The sequence below is a fragment of the Periplaneta americana genome, chromosome 13 (assembly GCF_040183065.1).
Source record: "Periplaneta americana isolate PAMFEO1 chromosome 13, P.americana_PAMFEO1_priV1, whole genome shotgun sequence".
Lineage (NCBI taxonomy): Eukaryota > Metazoa > Arthropoda > Insecta > Blattodea > Blattidae > Periplaneta > Periplaneta americana.
Window position 1 is genome coordinate 13,144,402 of NC_091129.1, and position 16,194 is coordinate 13,160,595.

Genomic DNA, 16,194 nt, shown 5'->3' on the forward strand with positions numbered 1-16,194 from the left:
TGTGCCATTTTCATTTTAATGTGTGTGTTCTTTTAGAGAGTAGTTGGATGTAATCATAGGTGAGGGGAACCTACAAAGGAGGACTTTATCTATCTATCTATCTATCTATCTATCTATCTATCTATCTATCTATCTATCTATCTATCTATCTATCTATCTATCTATCTATCTATCTATCTATCTATCTATCTGTCTGTCTGTCTGTCTGTCTGTCTGTCTGTCTGTCTGTCTGTCTGTCTGTCTGTCTGTCTGTCTGTCTGTCTGTCTGTCTGTCTGTCTGTCTGTCTGTCTGTCTGTCTGTCTGTCTGTCTGTCTGTCTGTCTGCCTGCCTGCCTGCCTGCCTGCCTGCCTGCCTGCCTGCCTGCCTGCCTGCCTGCCTGCCTGCCTGCCTGCCTGCCTGCCTGTCTGTCTGTCTGTCTGTCTGTCTGTCTGTCTGCCTGCCTGCCTGTCCCGTCTGTCCCGTCTGTCCCGTCTGTCTGTCTGTCTGTCCGCCCCCCCGCCCGCCCGCCCGTCCATCCAACCATCCACCTACCTACCTATCCACCCATCCATCCATCCATCCACCCACCAACTCACCCACCCACCCACCCACCCACCTATCCATCCATCCATCCATCCACCTACCTACCTACCTACCTACCTACCTATCCACCCATCCATCCATCCATCCACCTACCTACCTATCCACCCACCCATCCATCCATCCATCCATCCATCCATCCACCTACCTACCTTCCTATCCAGCCATCCATCCATCCATCCACCTACCTACCTACCTATCCATCCATCCATCCATCCATCCACCTACTTACCTTACCTATCCATCCATCCATCCACCTACCCATCCATCCATCCATCCATCCATCCACCCATCCATCCGTCCGTCCATCCATCCATCTCAGATTTTATGCTCTGTTTAATATTATACGAATCTTCAGACACGGATTTCCATCTCAAATTGAAACCTATCTTCCCCTCCATATCTATTGGTGATACAGCACGGCACACGGTAAGGTTACAGGACAGGTCTTATTTACTTCTTCTATTGTACAAGCCTCGTTCAAATTTTCATTGAGAAATTAATAGACACCTGTGGCGAACAGGACACGGTTGGGATATTTGTGAGTGTTCCCTCATTTACCCAAGTTAGACATTTGCATCTTTCAGTCACGATCTCAATATCATCACCATTTCACAGCATTTTCTGATCGTCGTCAACTAGAACAGCACAGAGGATGCTGGTTTGGACACGAGTGGGGTTGTCTGCTTATAATGAGAATACACAGCAAACCCTAGCGCACTCAGTTGGTATGGGGTAGAAATACAGCTACATGGTGGGAACAGTACAGCAGACCAGGGCATGGTCTTTATGCTGGGGCATGCGAACCTCCCCTATTAAATTTATCACTGTAATGGCTTTGAAATATCGTATAAGACGTGTTACCACCATTTTCATATTACTATGATGTACCGAAGTACATACTGGGTGTTCAGTTCAAAGTGTGTCATGGCTCGCTGTATGCCGTCATATGGCTAGGCGATGAGTCTAGAGAATTCAATCTTCCTACACTTCCGCAGAGGTGTACTACCTATGTGTCAGAGAAGTTGCATAGCAAGTACGGCGTTCATTCTGAAGAGTAGCCTACTTACTGGTATGTACGGTAACGCCGGTAGTGGCACGAATGTGAACTTTTTGGAAACATGTACTGAGGTGGGTTTTTTTTCTTACTGTCGGGATATGGGGAGAGGGTTAAGACGATTACTCACGTATTTGTTGACATTAACTTCGACGGTCAACATGGACACGGAGCATTTGATTTGTGTTGTGGAATGTTGCCGTACGCAACCGATTATAACAAATATGTTAGTACTAAGGCTGACAGTACAGCATCAGTGTGAAAACATCAGGAAAATCACTAAGCTTTCAACTTACAAATGTTCAGAAAGTGCAGTGATGATATTGGTTCAATTGCTTATCGAACTCTTAATTTTTTTTTATTTTACATAACATAATTTTTTTTGTTTTACTTATTGGAAAACATTCATATTAAACTAAGGTAAATGCTTTTGTGTTTAATAACTTTCTACTGTGTCACATTGTCTCTTTTTTTAAAGTAAGGAGTCACTGTAAAACATATTTTCCTAATCCATCTGGTGTTTCAGTTTCAGATCAAGAATCTTTCATTAGCATTGAGTGATTTTGTATCTTTTATTAACAGAAACTCAAATTTAGTCGCTTAGTTCAATTTGTGTTGCTTAGGAAAAATAATTCATTAACAATTATAAGTGCATAGGTTACTAGAAAATAGGTGGCGTTAATTGGACAACCTGTTCCTAATAACGCCAGTTTACAAAGTTTTCCTGTTTGAGTTGTAATTCTTGTTCGGTATATAATATATCCATTTTCATTGTGCTATTTTGTAAAGATAAGATTACAGTTTGTATTTCATAATTTTCGTGTTTGTACATAACTTATTTCCAGAGCAAAAGTGGCGTTATTTGGTACGTGTACCTTAGTTAATGCAGAAAGCTGAAATTACAAATTATATTTACTATAAATGAATCCAGGAAATATGCTCCATGTCCTTTATTACTTAAATTTAATTAAGTATTGATATGACAATTCTTTTAAACACTTTTCAGTATAACACTCTACAGTTGTCGCCATATTTTTCAGAAGAATTTACTTCTTCCCTGGTATGAGATTGCTGAGAAGAGGTCCAAAAGTTTGCACAGCGTCTTGGATTTTAGGTACAATATCCTGCGAAATTTGTGTTTGGGCTTTAGTCAAGACTTCTCTTATAAAGTTTAGAATATTCTCCACGATCGTTCTAATCTGTAAAAAGAAACATCAATATAAGCTAAGTACAATATCCCTTAATATTCATAATCCATAAAGTTGAATTTAACATTCCAATAATTATCTCGTACTACCAATTAATCTTCGTTATATGTGAAAATTTGTCGTTGTGTTGTCCAAATTTGAGCCAAGTTACTTAAAAATTTCAACATTTAAAATTTTTTTTCTGTGTCAAGTATTAATTGTTCACCCATACCTAATGTCAAACATTCTCGAAATTTATCTGTAATCCACACTTCCCATATTCTGCATTCAGTTTTCTTATCATGCAAGATGCATAAATTCTGTGTGACCACTACCTGATCATCTGCAAACAATAGACGGTATAAACAATGATCTTGTTGAATCTGCAGTCCGATATGGCGAAAATTTCTAGATCAATTAGTAAGAAACTTATCAATATAGATTTAAATAATGTTGGAGATAAGCAGTACACTTGTAAGAGTCCTCTAGAGGAGTGAAATTCTTCTGACAGGAAGGGACTCATTTTTATTTGGCATATATTTAACTTATTTTATAATATTTACAATTTTTTCACTTACCCCTGCTGTTATAATACCTTTAATAATAAAATTCTTGGTAAACTATCACATGTCTTTAATAAATCAATGAAATCAATGCTAATATCTGTGATTTTGCACGGATTTTCTCTAACAATTGTCGTAATGAAAATACAGATATATCGTCTGCACAGGACTTCCCTACAGTGAATCTACTCTATCCCTCTGTATCCTTATATTACTTATCCAGTTGACCTTCGATAATTCTGGTAAATATTTTTATAAATGGATTGGTAACACATATTCCTCTATAATTTGAAAATTTATTTCTTAGTGGTAGGTTATTTTACGGGAGCAACAGTAACAACTATAAATGATATTCGGGAGGAAATTAAACAAAGAATAAATATGGGAAATGCCTGTTATTATTCGGTTGAGAAGCTTTTATCCTCCAGTCAGCTATCAAAAATTCTCAAAGATAGAATTTATAAAATAGTTATATTATCGGTTGTTCTTTATGGTTGTGAAACTTGAACTCTCACTTTGAGAGAGAAACAGAGGTTAAGGATGTTTGAGAATAAGGTGCTTAGGAAAATATTTGGAGCTAAGAGGGATGAAGTTACAGGAGAATGGAGAAAGTTACACAACACAGAACTGCACGCATTGTATTCTTCACCTGACATAATTAGGGACAGTAAATCGAAACGTTTGAGATGGGCAGGGCATGTAGCACGTATGGGCGAATCCAGAAATGCATATAGAGTGTTAGTTGGGAGGCCGGGGGGAAAAAGACCTTTGGGGAGGCCGAGACGTAGATGAGAAGGTAATATTAAAATGGATTTGAGGGAGGTGGGATATGATGGTAGAGACTGGATTAATCTTGCTCAGGATAGGGACCAATGGCGGGCTTATGTGAGGACCGCAATGAACCTCCGGGTTCCTTAAAAGCCAGTAACTAAATAAGTAAGTAAGTAAGGTTATTTTACGACCTTTATCAACATTATAAGTTATTCAGCGTCTGAAGGAGATGGTGATAATGAAGGTGAAATGAGTCTGGGGTCCAACACCAAAAGGTACTCCGCATTTGCTCAGTAATGTTGAGGGGAAAACCCCGGAAAAAAGCTCAACCAGGTAACTTTCCACCACCGGGAATCGAATCCGGGCTACCTGGTTTCACGGCCAGACGCGCTAGCCGTTACTCCAAAGGTGTAGATTTGCAAATTGTGTTCTACCTCCCTTATTATATATTGAACTTATTAAATCCAAGCCTCATACTTTTCCTTTCCTCGTAAACATAATTATACCACAGTCTACTATATACAGTCACGAAGCTTGGGATGATTTTCTGCATTTCTCGCGATAGTTGCTTGCCGCTTGGAGCGCTGTGAGCACTAGGAACAATAGACTGTGTCACTGCCATCGTGATCTATTACAGGCCGTAAGGCAAACCATCGTGATCTAATACAGGCCGTAAGGCAAACCATGTGACTCGCTTAACCCGATCACGAAGGGTGGCGTGTCAACCATATAAATTAATTGGAACGCATAAAGAGTAACATACATTTCTCTAAAATGTAGTGTAATAGCATTAATAAAATTTAAAACAATGATTAGGAGACACTTCAGACATAATTACTTGCGAGTTAAGGTATAATAGTATTTTGGTGTGAAAATTACGTTGTTCGTATGTGTAATACCTGTCTTTATTTCGATTAAATATTGCGAAATTCTTGTACATTCATTTATGCACGATTCAATAATTTTCAGTTGCACCGCACGAATATTCATATATGTTGAAATTATAGGTTATGTTTACTGTACCAGTTGCCCCTTTTCTGTCCAATTTTATTGGTCTCCAATGCCCTGCCACTACATATGTATGTTATGTCATATGGAAGTTATAGGTTATGTTTACTACTAACCTATCTGATAATATCCCCCCCCTTTCTGAACTGCAAATAAGCACAAATGCTACTTAGGTATAAATTTTTCTGACATTTTGCATATCTGATTCCCTAACCGTTTCTAATCTGTATCATTTTACCTTTTAGGTGTGTTTCCAAATTATATGTAATACGCTTTGTCAAATCTGGCAACCTTTTCGTAAAGGAAGCTAAATTTATTATTATAATTTATATTCCTATATTCGCAATTATACATTATAATTAAACATAATGTCAGTTATGACACCCATCACATTCTATTTGTCTGTATTTTAATACTACAATTGAGTACAGAATTATTGTATTTATCTACTACCTAAGAGACGAAGTAACACAACTATACGTACACAAATTTCATAGGAGTAATATGGTAAATTTTCTGTCTACAATTAAGGAAGGTAGGTTAGATGTGCTAAATTAAAATCACAATATAAATTCGTTTTTATTGAACCTCAAAATAGCTTCCATTCAAAACTTAAAATGTTGATGCGAACAGGTTATGTTAAAACGCAAAATTCTCATTACATTAAAATAACACAGTTTTGTAATTATTTCTGCAACATATTATGCAACAAGAAGTAAACGGAACTTAAAGACACATTACACTAAATAAAACTTAGCTATGATACACAATAAAGTTATAATATAATATTTCACTGAGCTTCATACACTGAAAAAGAAAACCCGAACATACATTACGGCCTGGTCTAGATCGAAAAGGCATTGACTGTGTCGTATTTCAAATTGATGTGAAAAGTTGTGTAAACTGTGAAATGTTCGTTTTCTGTTGTAATAACTGTAAATGGCTAAAATACAATGATTTGAATAATAATATGGGACAAGGAGACGTTTGTTATACTATAAATATTGTAAGAAAAAGAGGTCAGAGTTATCCTTCTTCCGAAAGATTCAGGAAGGTGAGTTTATGAAATATAATATACTCGTATAGTTTATAAAAATAATATATAAACCTTATGTATTTCACATTTCAATAGTGGAAGGAAGGTGTTAATTTCTTCAAAAGAATACGATATCGAAAATACAATACATTTTATCGTCTGCTGGGAAAAGGGTCTGTGATGAGAGAATAGTAGCGATCCTGGTGGTTAGCAACTATCTATGGATGCACATTTAGTAAGTATTGAGCTTCGTGACTGTATATACTAGACTGTGGTTCTATTTCTTCAGATAATTCTCGTTCCAAATTTGCATGTTCGAATATGTTTTCTTCCTTGAATTCTTCTCTGTCTTCATTCAGAAAATGTTTATAATACTTTGTCCAGTCATCTAAGGGGATTAATTCAATATGCGATTTTGTGAGATGCTTTTGTTTGTAACTTCTTTAATACTCACCAAGCTCATACTGGATGTTTAAAGTAGGCCTATAATTTTGTTTTTATACATTGTTGACGTCCCAGAAGTCCGTGCATTAAATTGATTACATGACGGTCCAAGACAATCATTTTTGTTCGACAACTTGCTGTTGGTGTCGCGCCGTTAGTTCATTAGATGGCGTTAGAATTGGAAGTTGTGTTTTTCACATCTTATTTCCAGCCCGTTTCAACAGTCAAACTTACCTACATCTTCTCCAAAAAAAAAACTTCTCCCTTTAATGAATAATTTTTCCTTGGAGGTAAAATAACGCATGTGTTTGTAGCATGATGCTCACCCAGAGAATTTTAAATAATAATGTTCGTTAGTTCATCGAAAATGTCTTTCCGGACAGGTGGTTAGGCTTTAGCTGCCCTGTTGCTTGTCCATCAAGATCTTTTGACCTAATTAGCCTGGAGTTTTTACTTGGGTTACACGCCACTCTCGTAAATGTTGAGGAGGACGTAAGAAACAGAATTTTGCCGCAACCGACTCGATAGTATACACAGGGTCTTTCATAAGTAACGAGTCTACCGAAAAGTTAACTATCTTGGATAATTTTTTAAAATTATGTTCATCCACACGAGAAAGAACAATCGATTTGATGTTCGAGCTTTGCTACATAAGTATTTCCAAGCAGATGGATCGGTCGCACAGGTCCAATCCTTTGGCCTCCATAATCACCTGATTTGACTAACCTGGAGTTATTTTTCTGGTGATTCATCAAGGATCGTGTCTATGCGGCTAAGCCACGCATCATTCCTGAATTAGTGTAACGGATTGAACACACGATACAAATGGTTACGCCTGATATGAAGAGTTGATGCGATGAGGTCCTCTATTCATCCCTCAAAGATTTCCCCATATTAGTTATTGCCCTATATATACAGGGACATCATTTTATTTTTACTAACATTTTTAATATTAACCTGGCTATACCTTTAGAGAACCGGAAACACAGTTTGCTATCCCCTTCCACGACTGTAGTTCGATGATACTGGCGTAAAACACAAACAAATCACTTTACCAGGTATAAGAAGGAAGAAAACTAGTTCGTCCATTTACGTAAACTAGGAAATATCGCGATTTTGAGTTCAATAATTTTCATTAGGTTTTTGTTTAATCAAAATACAGTACCGTATTAAGAATAAGTGTTTTTACTCACGAACTGAGTACAATATAGAGAATGAAGTTAAAATGTAAAATAAGCATAATATGTATATTTAAACACATTTTTGAAAATGGTGGCCTTTCATTTCGACACAGGGTTCAGTTCTTTTGTGCATATTATCGCACTATAGACTATTGCATCTAATTCCAATTGCCAGTTTCGTCCTTCGTACTAGTAACTCATGTGGAAATAATTCTGTACATACTCTATAAAACAGTACCTTACGTACTGTAAATTCAATCCTCACTTCTGCCCGACCCGCACAGATAAAATTACTCAGACATGCTATCTACTGTCCATCCAAGTGGTTATGCAGCAGGATCGTAGAAAGGGGGGAAATCACATGACAGTTAATTACTTAACGAGGCCCTTTTATTTAAGTTATTTTAAACAGTTGTATAATATTACGTAGACGTCCAATTCCTAGCAGAAATTAATGTTTTCAGAAAAGAGCTAAAACAGCCCAGCTTTTACAGAAGGGCGAACAGAAGCAGGTGGGGGAAATCGGGATGCGACATAGGCAAACGGACAGAACCTGTGCGAAAATATGATTCAATATTGAAAGCTCGTTGGTCACTGGAAAACGCGAACATATTTCTGGAACGTACTATACTCACTAACTCAGTGCTGTTTATTATATGCGGCCTTGGTTCTGTGTGGACGGTTGAACTTCATTAGTAGAAGGGGTGGGAGTGAAGTACATTCAAAAACTCAGGTACAATAAAAACTGAAGTAAAAATAAAACGATTTCTCTGTATATGTATACATAATTCGTCCTGTTAGTGTGTAGGAAGGAAGGGATGTGAAACATATTGCTTAAATGATTATAAATAATCATTTTACGACGTTATCAGCGTCTCAGTGAAATGAAGATGATAATGCTAGCGAAATGAGTCCAGAATCGTTAAGGTCTGATAATACAGTTTTATGGTTATGTACAGTGAAGTTAACTGATTTTTTTTTTAGAAAATATTGTTGAGTAAATAAAGTCTACTTACCTCTGGAGGTAGAATGTTCAATCCATTTTGTAGCATGTTCAATACATTTTGGATTTGTGTTTCAATTGTTTTGATTACATTAGACAGATCAGGCAGGGAGTTTCCCGAAACTTCTGCACATTCAGTTCTGCCTGTAGGAAGAATTGATGTATTAAAACGATAGGATATAAGTAAAAGTAGGAATTATTATCACAACATGAGGATATTAGGTTAGTTGTGCTTAGATTATCGTTACGTCATGAATGACGTGAAGCCTGAGGTATGGCCAAGTTACAACTGAAATGTGTTGTGCATAGCAGCAATTGAATGGGGATACGTTTCTCGTGCATACAACGAACACTCTATGCATATCTAAATGCCCATTCAGAACGAAAATTAAACATAATAGTAACATAAACACAGAAGTTTGTGGCCAGGTTATCAAATGGGATCATCACAATGATTCACAGAAAAACTGACATTAACTTTGCCGTTAGAAGTTGACATGAAAGTTTGCGAACTCCAAACTTTCATGCTTATACTCACGTGATTTTCAAACTGAACACAATCATGGAGCGCTGAAGTATACAACAGAATATGAGGAAATGGCGTCGTTGTTATGTTTCCATGGTTACCAAGTATGTTTGCGGTTATATTTATGTTCCCATCGTGAATGATGTGATTTTACCGTAACGTTTACATTCTTAAGTTAACGCTTGCGTTATGTTTAATTTTCATTGTGAATTAGCCTTTATCCTTGTAGTCTCTGTGAATAAATTCCTATCTTTAGTTATAAGTAGACTTCGTGGAATTGCCACGAGAATCGCAAGGTTTACTGCGCACGCGGTATAGACTGTATGAGAAGGGGGCGTGCAACGGATGGAGTATGCCTCTGATGTAAACACTGAGCAGTATATTGCGGTTACAATAAAACCTGTATCCTGCATTCAAGAAATATAATGAATGATCTTTGAAGTAGGAAACATCTAAACATGGAAATACACAATTATTTATAGTGAGATATATTAACTCTTAAAATGTAATGTAAGATACTCGCATCATTCTTGAATATGTGCATTGCAGTGGAGAGTTACATATATTTTGAGCGACTGCAAATTAACCTCCTCCGATGGTCACTTAAACAGTTTTTATATTGGGAAATGTGCATTCAACATCACACGATGTAATACGTGCAGATTTGAAGAATGGAAAGTTACTACTTTTTAGTACACCAACTTCAGATGTCTTGTCGTGACCTGATGGTACATCATTTATAATACGAAGTTGTGAATAGGCAGAATTTTTAGCAATAATGTTTCTCAACTTACATTTCACTTTTTCTGAAATTAGTGAATTGTTATTTTGGATAAAGGTTTTGTGATACTTTATCCACTATATTAAGGGCTTCTGAGAGTTGTAGTTTAGACGATTCTAACAGGATGATGCTTTTGGACACGATTTTTAAAATTAGAATCAGTGAACAGAATATCTTCCAATAACTGTTCAAATGGTAATGATTTTACAGCTGCAACAGCGGAACTGTCTGTGCTATCCAATGCATCAATTACCTTCATTATTTTGCCGTAATGTTCTGCATAATAATTAACAGCATCCAACCACGTTCCCCAACGGGTCAAGACTGGCTGCGGGGGTAAGGATATTCCAGGGGCAATTATTTAGAACAGCAACACTCTCATTGTAGTATGTTTGATTCAAATCTTGTCTGCACTGAACAAATGTTAAGGTTTGACTATTCCAACCACAGTAATGCAAAAACAAGTGCTTACATAGGTATACATTAGCTGTAGCTGCTCTATCTATTTGGACCGGTCACAACTCTTAACATGAACTGCTTATACTACGAGACCGGGCGGTCGCTCACCTCCTCTATACTACCGTATATCGGCAACCTGATTGCATGATGCGTGTGGCAATTCAACGAAGTCTAGTTATAAGCAAATAATATGTACAGTAGTGGCAAAAAAACCGGACCGACCCTTGTAGCTGATTTCAGAGCCTCGTTCACTCCAGAGCACGATAGACTGCTAACTAAGACTTTCGTGGTTCGAATCCTGCCTGGGAAGGAAACTTTTTTTTGTTCATTATTCAAATTTATTCCCAATACTTTTAGATTGCTGGTAAAATTCATGTTCTGGGAATAATAAGTTAATTAAGTAGTAAAATATCGCTGCAATCGCTGCTGTGTCTCCTTTCTGGGACTTAAAAATATCTATGCAACAAAACTTTTTTCTAAGACTATACATATGTCTACCATAGCTACTGATAGAAACCAAGCAGAAATGTATCTTGTCTATGTTAATACATCATACATCCAGATGTTTTAAGTAGTTTTGTATAGAAATTTACAATTTAATATATTATACATTTGTGTAGTTGTGGCTTTGTAGACGAAACGGTCTAAATTAGAACAAAATATTGATAGACGACATTAAGATATATGGATCATATGCGGAGACAAAGACGTAGCCAGAAGATAGGAAAGATTGGAGAGTGCTAGTATTGCAGTGAAAGAGCTGCCCTTGAGCAGGACACCATGAATGAATGAATGAATAATATAATAAACTAGTGGCTTGTGCAGAAAATGCTACAAAACTAAGTTCATTACTATGGTAGGAACGATCATGATTTTAAAATCAAATGTAGGAAACAGGAAACGGATGTAGGTAAATTCTCATTTTTAAATAGAACTATAAATGATTGGAATGACCTACCTACAGCGGTCTTTGAGGGCTGTCCTTTCTTAAGGAGATTCAAGAATAACTTAAAAAGTTGTGTATAAAGTGAAAATTAAAATTAAGGTGACATTCAGCATTTAATTTTTTAAGGTGACATGTATTTATCTAGCCTAACGAGTTTACTTCCTTGGTTTGAATTGTAAATTATTTAAAACTAGCGTGTAAGAGGGCCTTAAACTAGAAATGTTTAGTTTAAATGTAATTCTGTTTATAAGTATGCATAAGGATGTAATTATTTGACTTATTTGAACTGTTGTATCAGTGAAGCGAGGTGAGTCAGTGAAGTTATGGTTTTACAGTGCAGTGAACAGTTCCGATCAGTGATAATTTATAGCGTCAATGAAATGTGTTCTATAGTGTCAGTGAAATGTGTTACAGAGTGTCAGTGAAATGTGTGCTAAAGTGTCAGTGAAATGCGTCATAGTGCCACTACAGGGAATGAGATGAGAGTAAAGTGAAAGACTATTGAAACTTATGTAGGACCTATACATAATTATGTAGGTTGTATTGTAAAATTAGGTATTTTATTTATGTTTTATTATTATTGTGTTAAATTGTATTGTGTATAAAATTGTATATGTGTTGTAAAATTGTATTGTGTATTGTAAATTTTATTGTGTATTGCTTATCATTTTATTGTGTATTGTTTATATTGTGTATACCACTGCCACCGGGTGCTTTCCCACTTGCAGTGTAAATAAATACATACATACATACATTAGTCGATCAAATAAAAATTTTTCAGATTTACAGTATTTTGAATGAAGAATACCAGATATTTTGAAAGTTATTTGCTTCCGTAATAATGAAACATACTTCCTCTGAATGTTTTTATGCCAAATACTTTCCTTCAACCTATCCACTTTCAGTTTTTGATTTTCAGCGCGAAAACGCAAGTAACAATGTCAGGACGATCAGTGGGTTTTTCATGTGGGAGTAAAGCAATAGCTATTTCAGGTCATTGTGGATGATAGGTGAAAGTTAAAGAAAGTCAGGCTTGCTATGCTTTCGAACAATAGCCATAGCATCTTGGTATAGCTGCTGCATGTAGAGCTTGAAATGTAGAGGGTAAAATCATTTTATCTTGGTAAGAGATCTAGCTGAAATTATCGGGAGACTACAAAATTTTGTAGGCTTTTTATTTTATCAGTAAGTAATACCTTTTGGTTTTTCTTAGGAACTGTAATTTTTGCGCTCTCTCTAGCCAATACTGAAGAGAATATAAATATCCACACCACACCGCCATTAAGTATATGAAAAAGACCCAACCTCACTTAAATAATAACTATAAAAATATTTAATTTTTAATAACAATATTATTATCTTACATAATTTTTGTAGTTTTATATATAGCCGCCACTCAGTAAATTATAGAAATATAGATCTAATTTAAGATATTCTCTACATCTGCTTACATAACCCCAAAACGTTTCACTTTAATATTATCAATATAGCACTAATATGTATAATTAATGAAAAATAGTCACATCATGGCATTAACTATAATAATATTTCATTTCTAATGGTAATAATGTCATCAAACCACCTCACATATTGTACATTTTAATGTCCAATACACAGCTGTACTCACCGCAGAATCACGCCTCTGAATTATTTTTAGCAAGTCTTGAAGATTTTAATAACCAATTGAATTTGAGCTCTAAATATGTCAGCAGCAATCCTGCAGGTCATGGCCTTCGTGTAATAGCGTAGTGTTTATTGTAGTGTGTTTGGTTTTGTTTTATTCTGAAAAGTTATATTCCTCAAAACTGATGACAGATGGATTTTGGAAAATAGGAAAATGATGTAGGAAAATTGATATTTCACTGAAAACTGCTATTTTTCTGAAAAACTTTGGGTTCCAAGCTTCAAAATGAGGGGTCATTTATTAAAATCCGGTCAGCCGTTTTTTCGTAATTTCCATTACCAGTTCAAATTATATATATAGATTATTGTTACAGTAATTTATCACATGGATTACTTTTATAATTTATTGAGTTATTAATTATATTTATATTTTATACTTAGAGGAATGAATTTATTTTCTTTTCATTAGTATTTTTGGAACAAAATAATCCCCCCTCAATTTTCCTTTACAAGCATTGCACTAATACATATTATATTATACTACACACATTACATAAAACTACAGTTTAACGAATTAGTATGACGAAGATTCTGCTGAAAGGCACTAGGTCAGAATCTGTCAACGCACCATTGGCCAGTCTTTGGTAATGGTGACACAGCAGACAGAATGAATGAAATACCGTAGTTAATTGACATTTTTCCTATCCAATTCATCCTTCTGTCCCATACTACGCTTACCCTCACCTTTAAAAGCAGCTTATGCTGACTCCAGCTTTTTACTTGCTCCAAGGAAGGACCTTTCAAACTAATGACAATATCAAACAGTTAAGCAAGAAATAAAATTAAAAAAATTCTAATGAAAATTTGAAGAGAGGTAATTAATGACAGCAGTAAAAAATAGTTTATGGGAGTACCCCGAGAAAATCCATATGAAATATCTACTTTGTCCACCACAAATTCCATTACGAGCTGCCCGGGGATCGAACTCAGGCCGCTTGAATGGAAGATCAGCGCGTTAAAACTTGGTAAAATACACAAAGAAGTTTCGTTTTTCACTGCTTGAGCCGTTCAGAGCAAAAGTGGTGTAAGTCAAAATTGGGTAATGAGGTTTAAAGTAAGAATTCTGTAAAATACAGCGCAAAGTAGCATTTAATATGTCCTTCTTGCTATCCACTGACTACTAATAGTTCAAATAAATTTAATATTAATTGCTACTTTGCGCTGTTTTTTACAGAATGTTTACTTTAACCCTCATTACTAGGGCTAGGATTTTGATGACCTATAAATCACGAAAAAATGTCCTAAAAACAGTGCAAAACAAAACATTAAAATGCCCTAAAACTTGATTTTGCATAATTGGCTCAGTAGGAAAAGAGGTTTTGTACTACTTAATATTTAGACTAGTAATTAAATTAAATTTTACATAATTTTTTCTAAGTAGTACACATTAATTATTTTAGCTGATGTAGTTTCCATGTATGATCGTTCACTTCTGCTTCGGCATGTGCATGTGAGGTCAGCAGTCAGCTGGTCGGTCTTGGCCCTTCATGGGCTGTAGCGCCATGGATTTACTTTACTTTTAGTTTCCATGTAGTCTACCACAAGACCACTCTGATCCGGAATTAGCAGGTATAAAGGAGTCTATATTGAAGGGGTATTTGATCGATCCATTACATGGGGTGTACTACGTTAAAATGACAATATATGTGTAGAAAAACGATTAAAATATTATAATAAATAATGAGTATTAATGGACAAAATATGTAAAGAAAATATCAAAGGAAATGAACATTATTTTACATAAATAATGGGATTTATGGCCAAAATTAAATGAAAATGCCTAAAAAATGACCGAATAAAACAAAAGATGCTCTTATAAGTTGAAACAGGCAAAAAATGCAAAAAAATGCCCTAACAAAATGTCTTAAAACACTCAGTTTATCGTCCACGCCTGTGGAGTAACCGCGAAACCAGGTGGCCCGGGTTCGATTCCCGGTCGGGGCAAGTTACCTGGTTGAGGTTTTTTCCGGGGTTTTCCCTCAACCCAATATGAGCAAATGCTGGGTAACTTTCGGTGTTGGACCCCGGACTCATATCACCGGCATTATCACCTTCATCTCATTCAGACGCTAAATAACCTAAGCTGTTGATAAAGCGTCGTAAAATAACCTACTACTACTCAGTTTATCAAATAACACATAAATACTAAAGCAGCAATGCTTCTGGCTTACTAGAAAAAAGATGCATTTATTTCATCAAAATCCTAGCCCTACTCATTACCCATTTTTGACTTACACCACTTCTGCTCTGATATAAAGGCTACACTACTGCATTCAGAGATTTTATCCACACTGTATCTCGGACACATTTTGGTTGAACCGTAAGGGCCTTATTCATAGACATTTTTAGCGCCGGTTTTCGGTGGTTTATCAGCGTTTTTCGTATTCACAAACCAGTGTTAGCGATAGGATATGATTTGAATTCTGTACTAGTAACCAGTGGATAGCCGGGGCTAGCTTAGTACGCTCGTAGCGCGTGCTGCGAAATGTCTATGAATAGCACCCTAAGTGTCTAATTTACAGAGTTTTCACTGCAATAGCCTATGGAAAAGAGTAATGGAACTTACCACAAAATGCCAGGAGCGTTGCAAGAACTACAGAGACAATGAGGCATTTGCTCATCATTTTGTTCGGTGGAGAAGTGCCAAGTGAAGGTTTCTGCAAACGAATAACGTCTGGCCTGAACACGGCACGTTACTTCTTTATATACAGTTTGCGACACTTACCACTCACGTCGGTGTCAAATAATTTACCATTATAATTACAATACTTTGTCATCACGAATGTCCTTTGTGCAATGTTAGTATGAAATACTGGAACAAGATGTCAATCAAGCAAGACGGTTTCGTGCTTGATTTTCTTAGTGAATATATTACGTTACTCCTAGCGTTTTTTAATTTATTACTGTTAGATTCAAAACATGACGCTATCTTGATTTACGATTATCGATAACACTCGCCAGAGAACTGT

The 16,194-nt window shown here is 36.0% G+C and overlaps 1 long non-coding RNA gene across 1 annotated transcript; it reads right to left on the reverse strand.

Annotated features, from left to right (window-relative positions):
• Positions 1-2,572: 2,572 nt before the first annotated feature.
• LOC138711756 (uncharacterized) lies at positions 2,573-15,905 on the reverse strand. Its single transcript, XR_011335442.1, has 3 exons — positions 15,792-15,905; positions 8,844-8,974; positions 2,573-2,836 (listed from the first exon to the last, which is right to left on the reverse strand). It is a non-coding gene; the product is annotated as an uncharacterized lncRNA (long non-coding RNA).
• Positions 15,906-16,194: the final 289 nt, after the last annotated feature.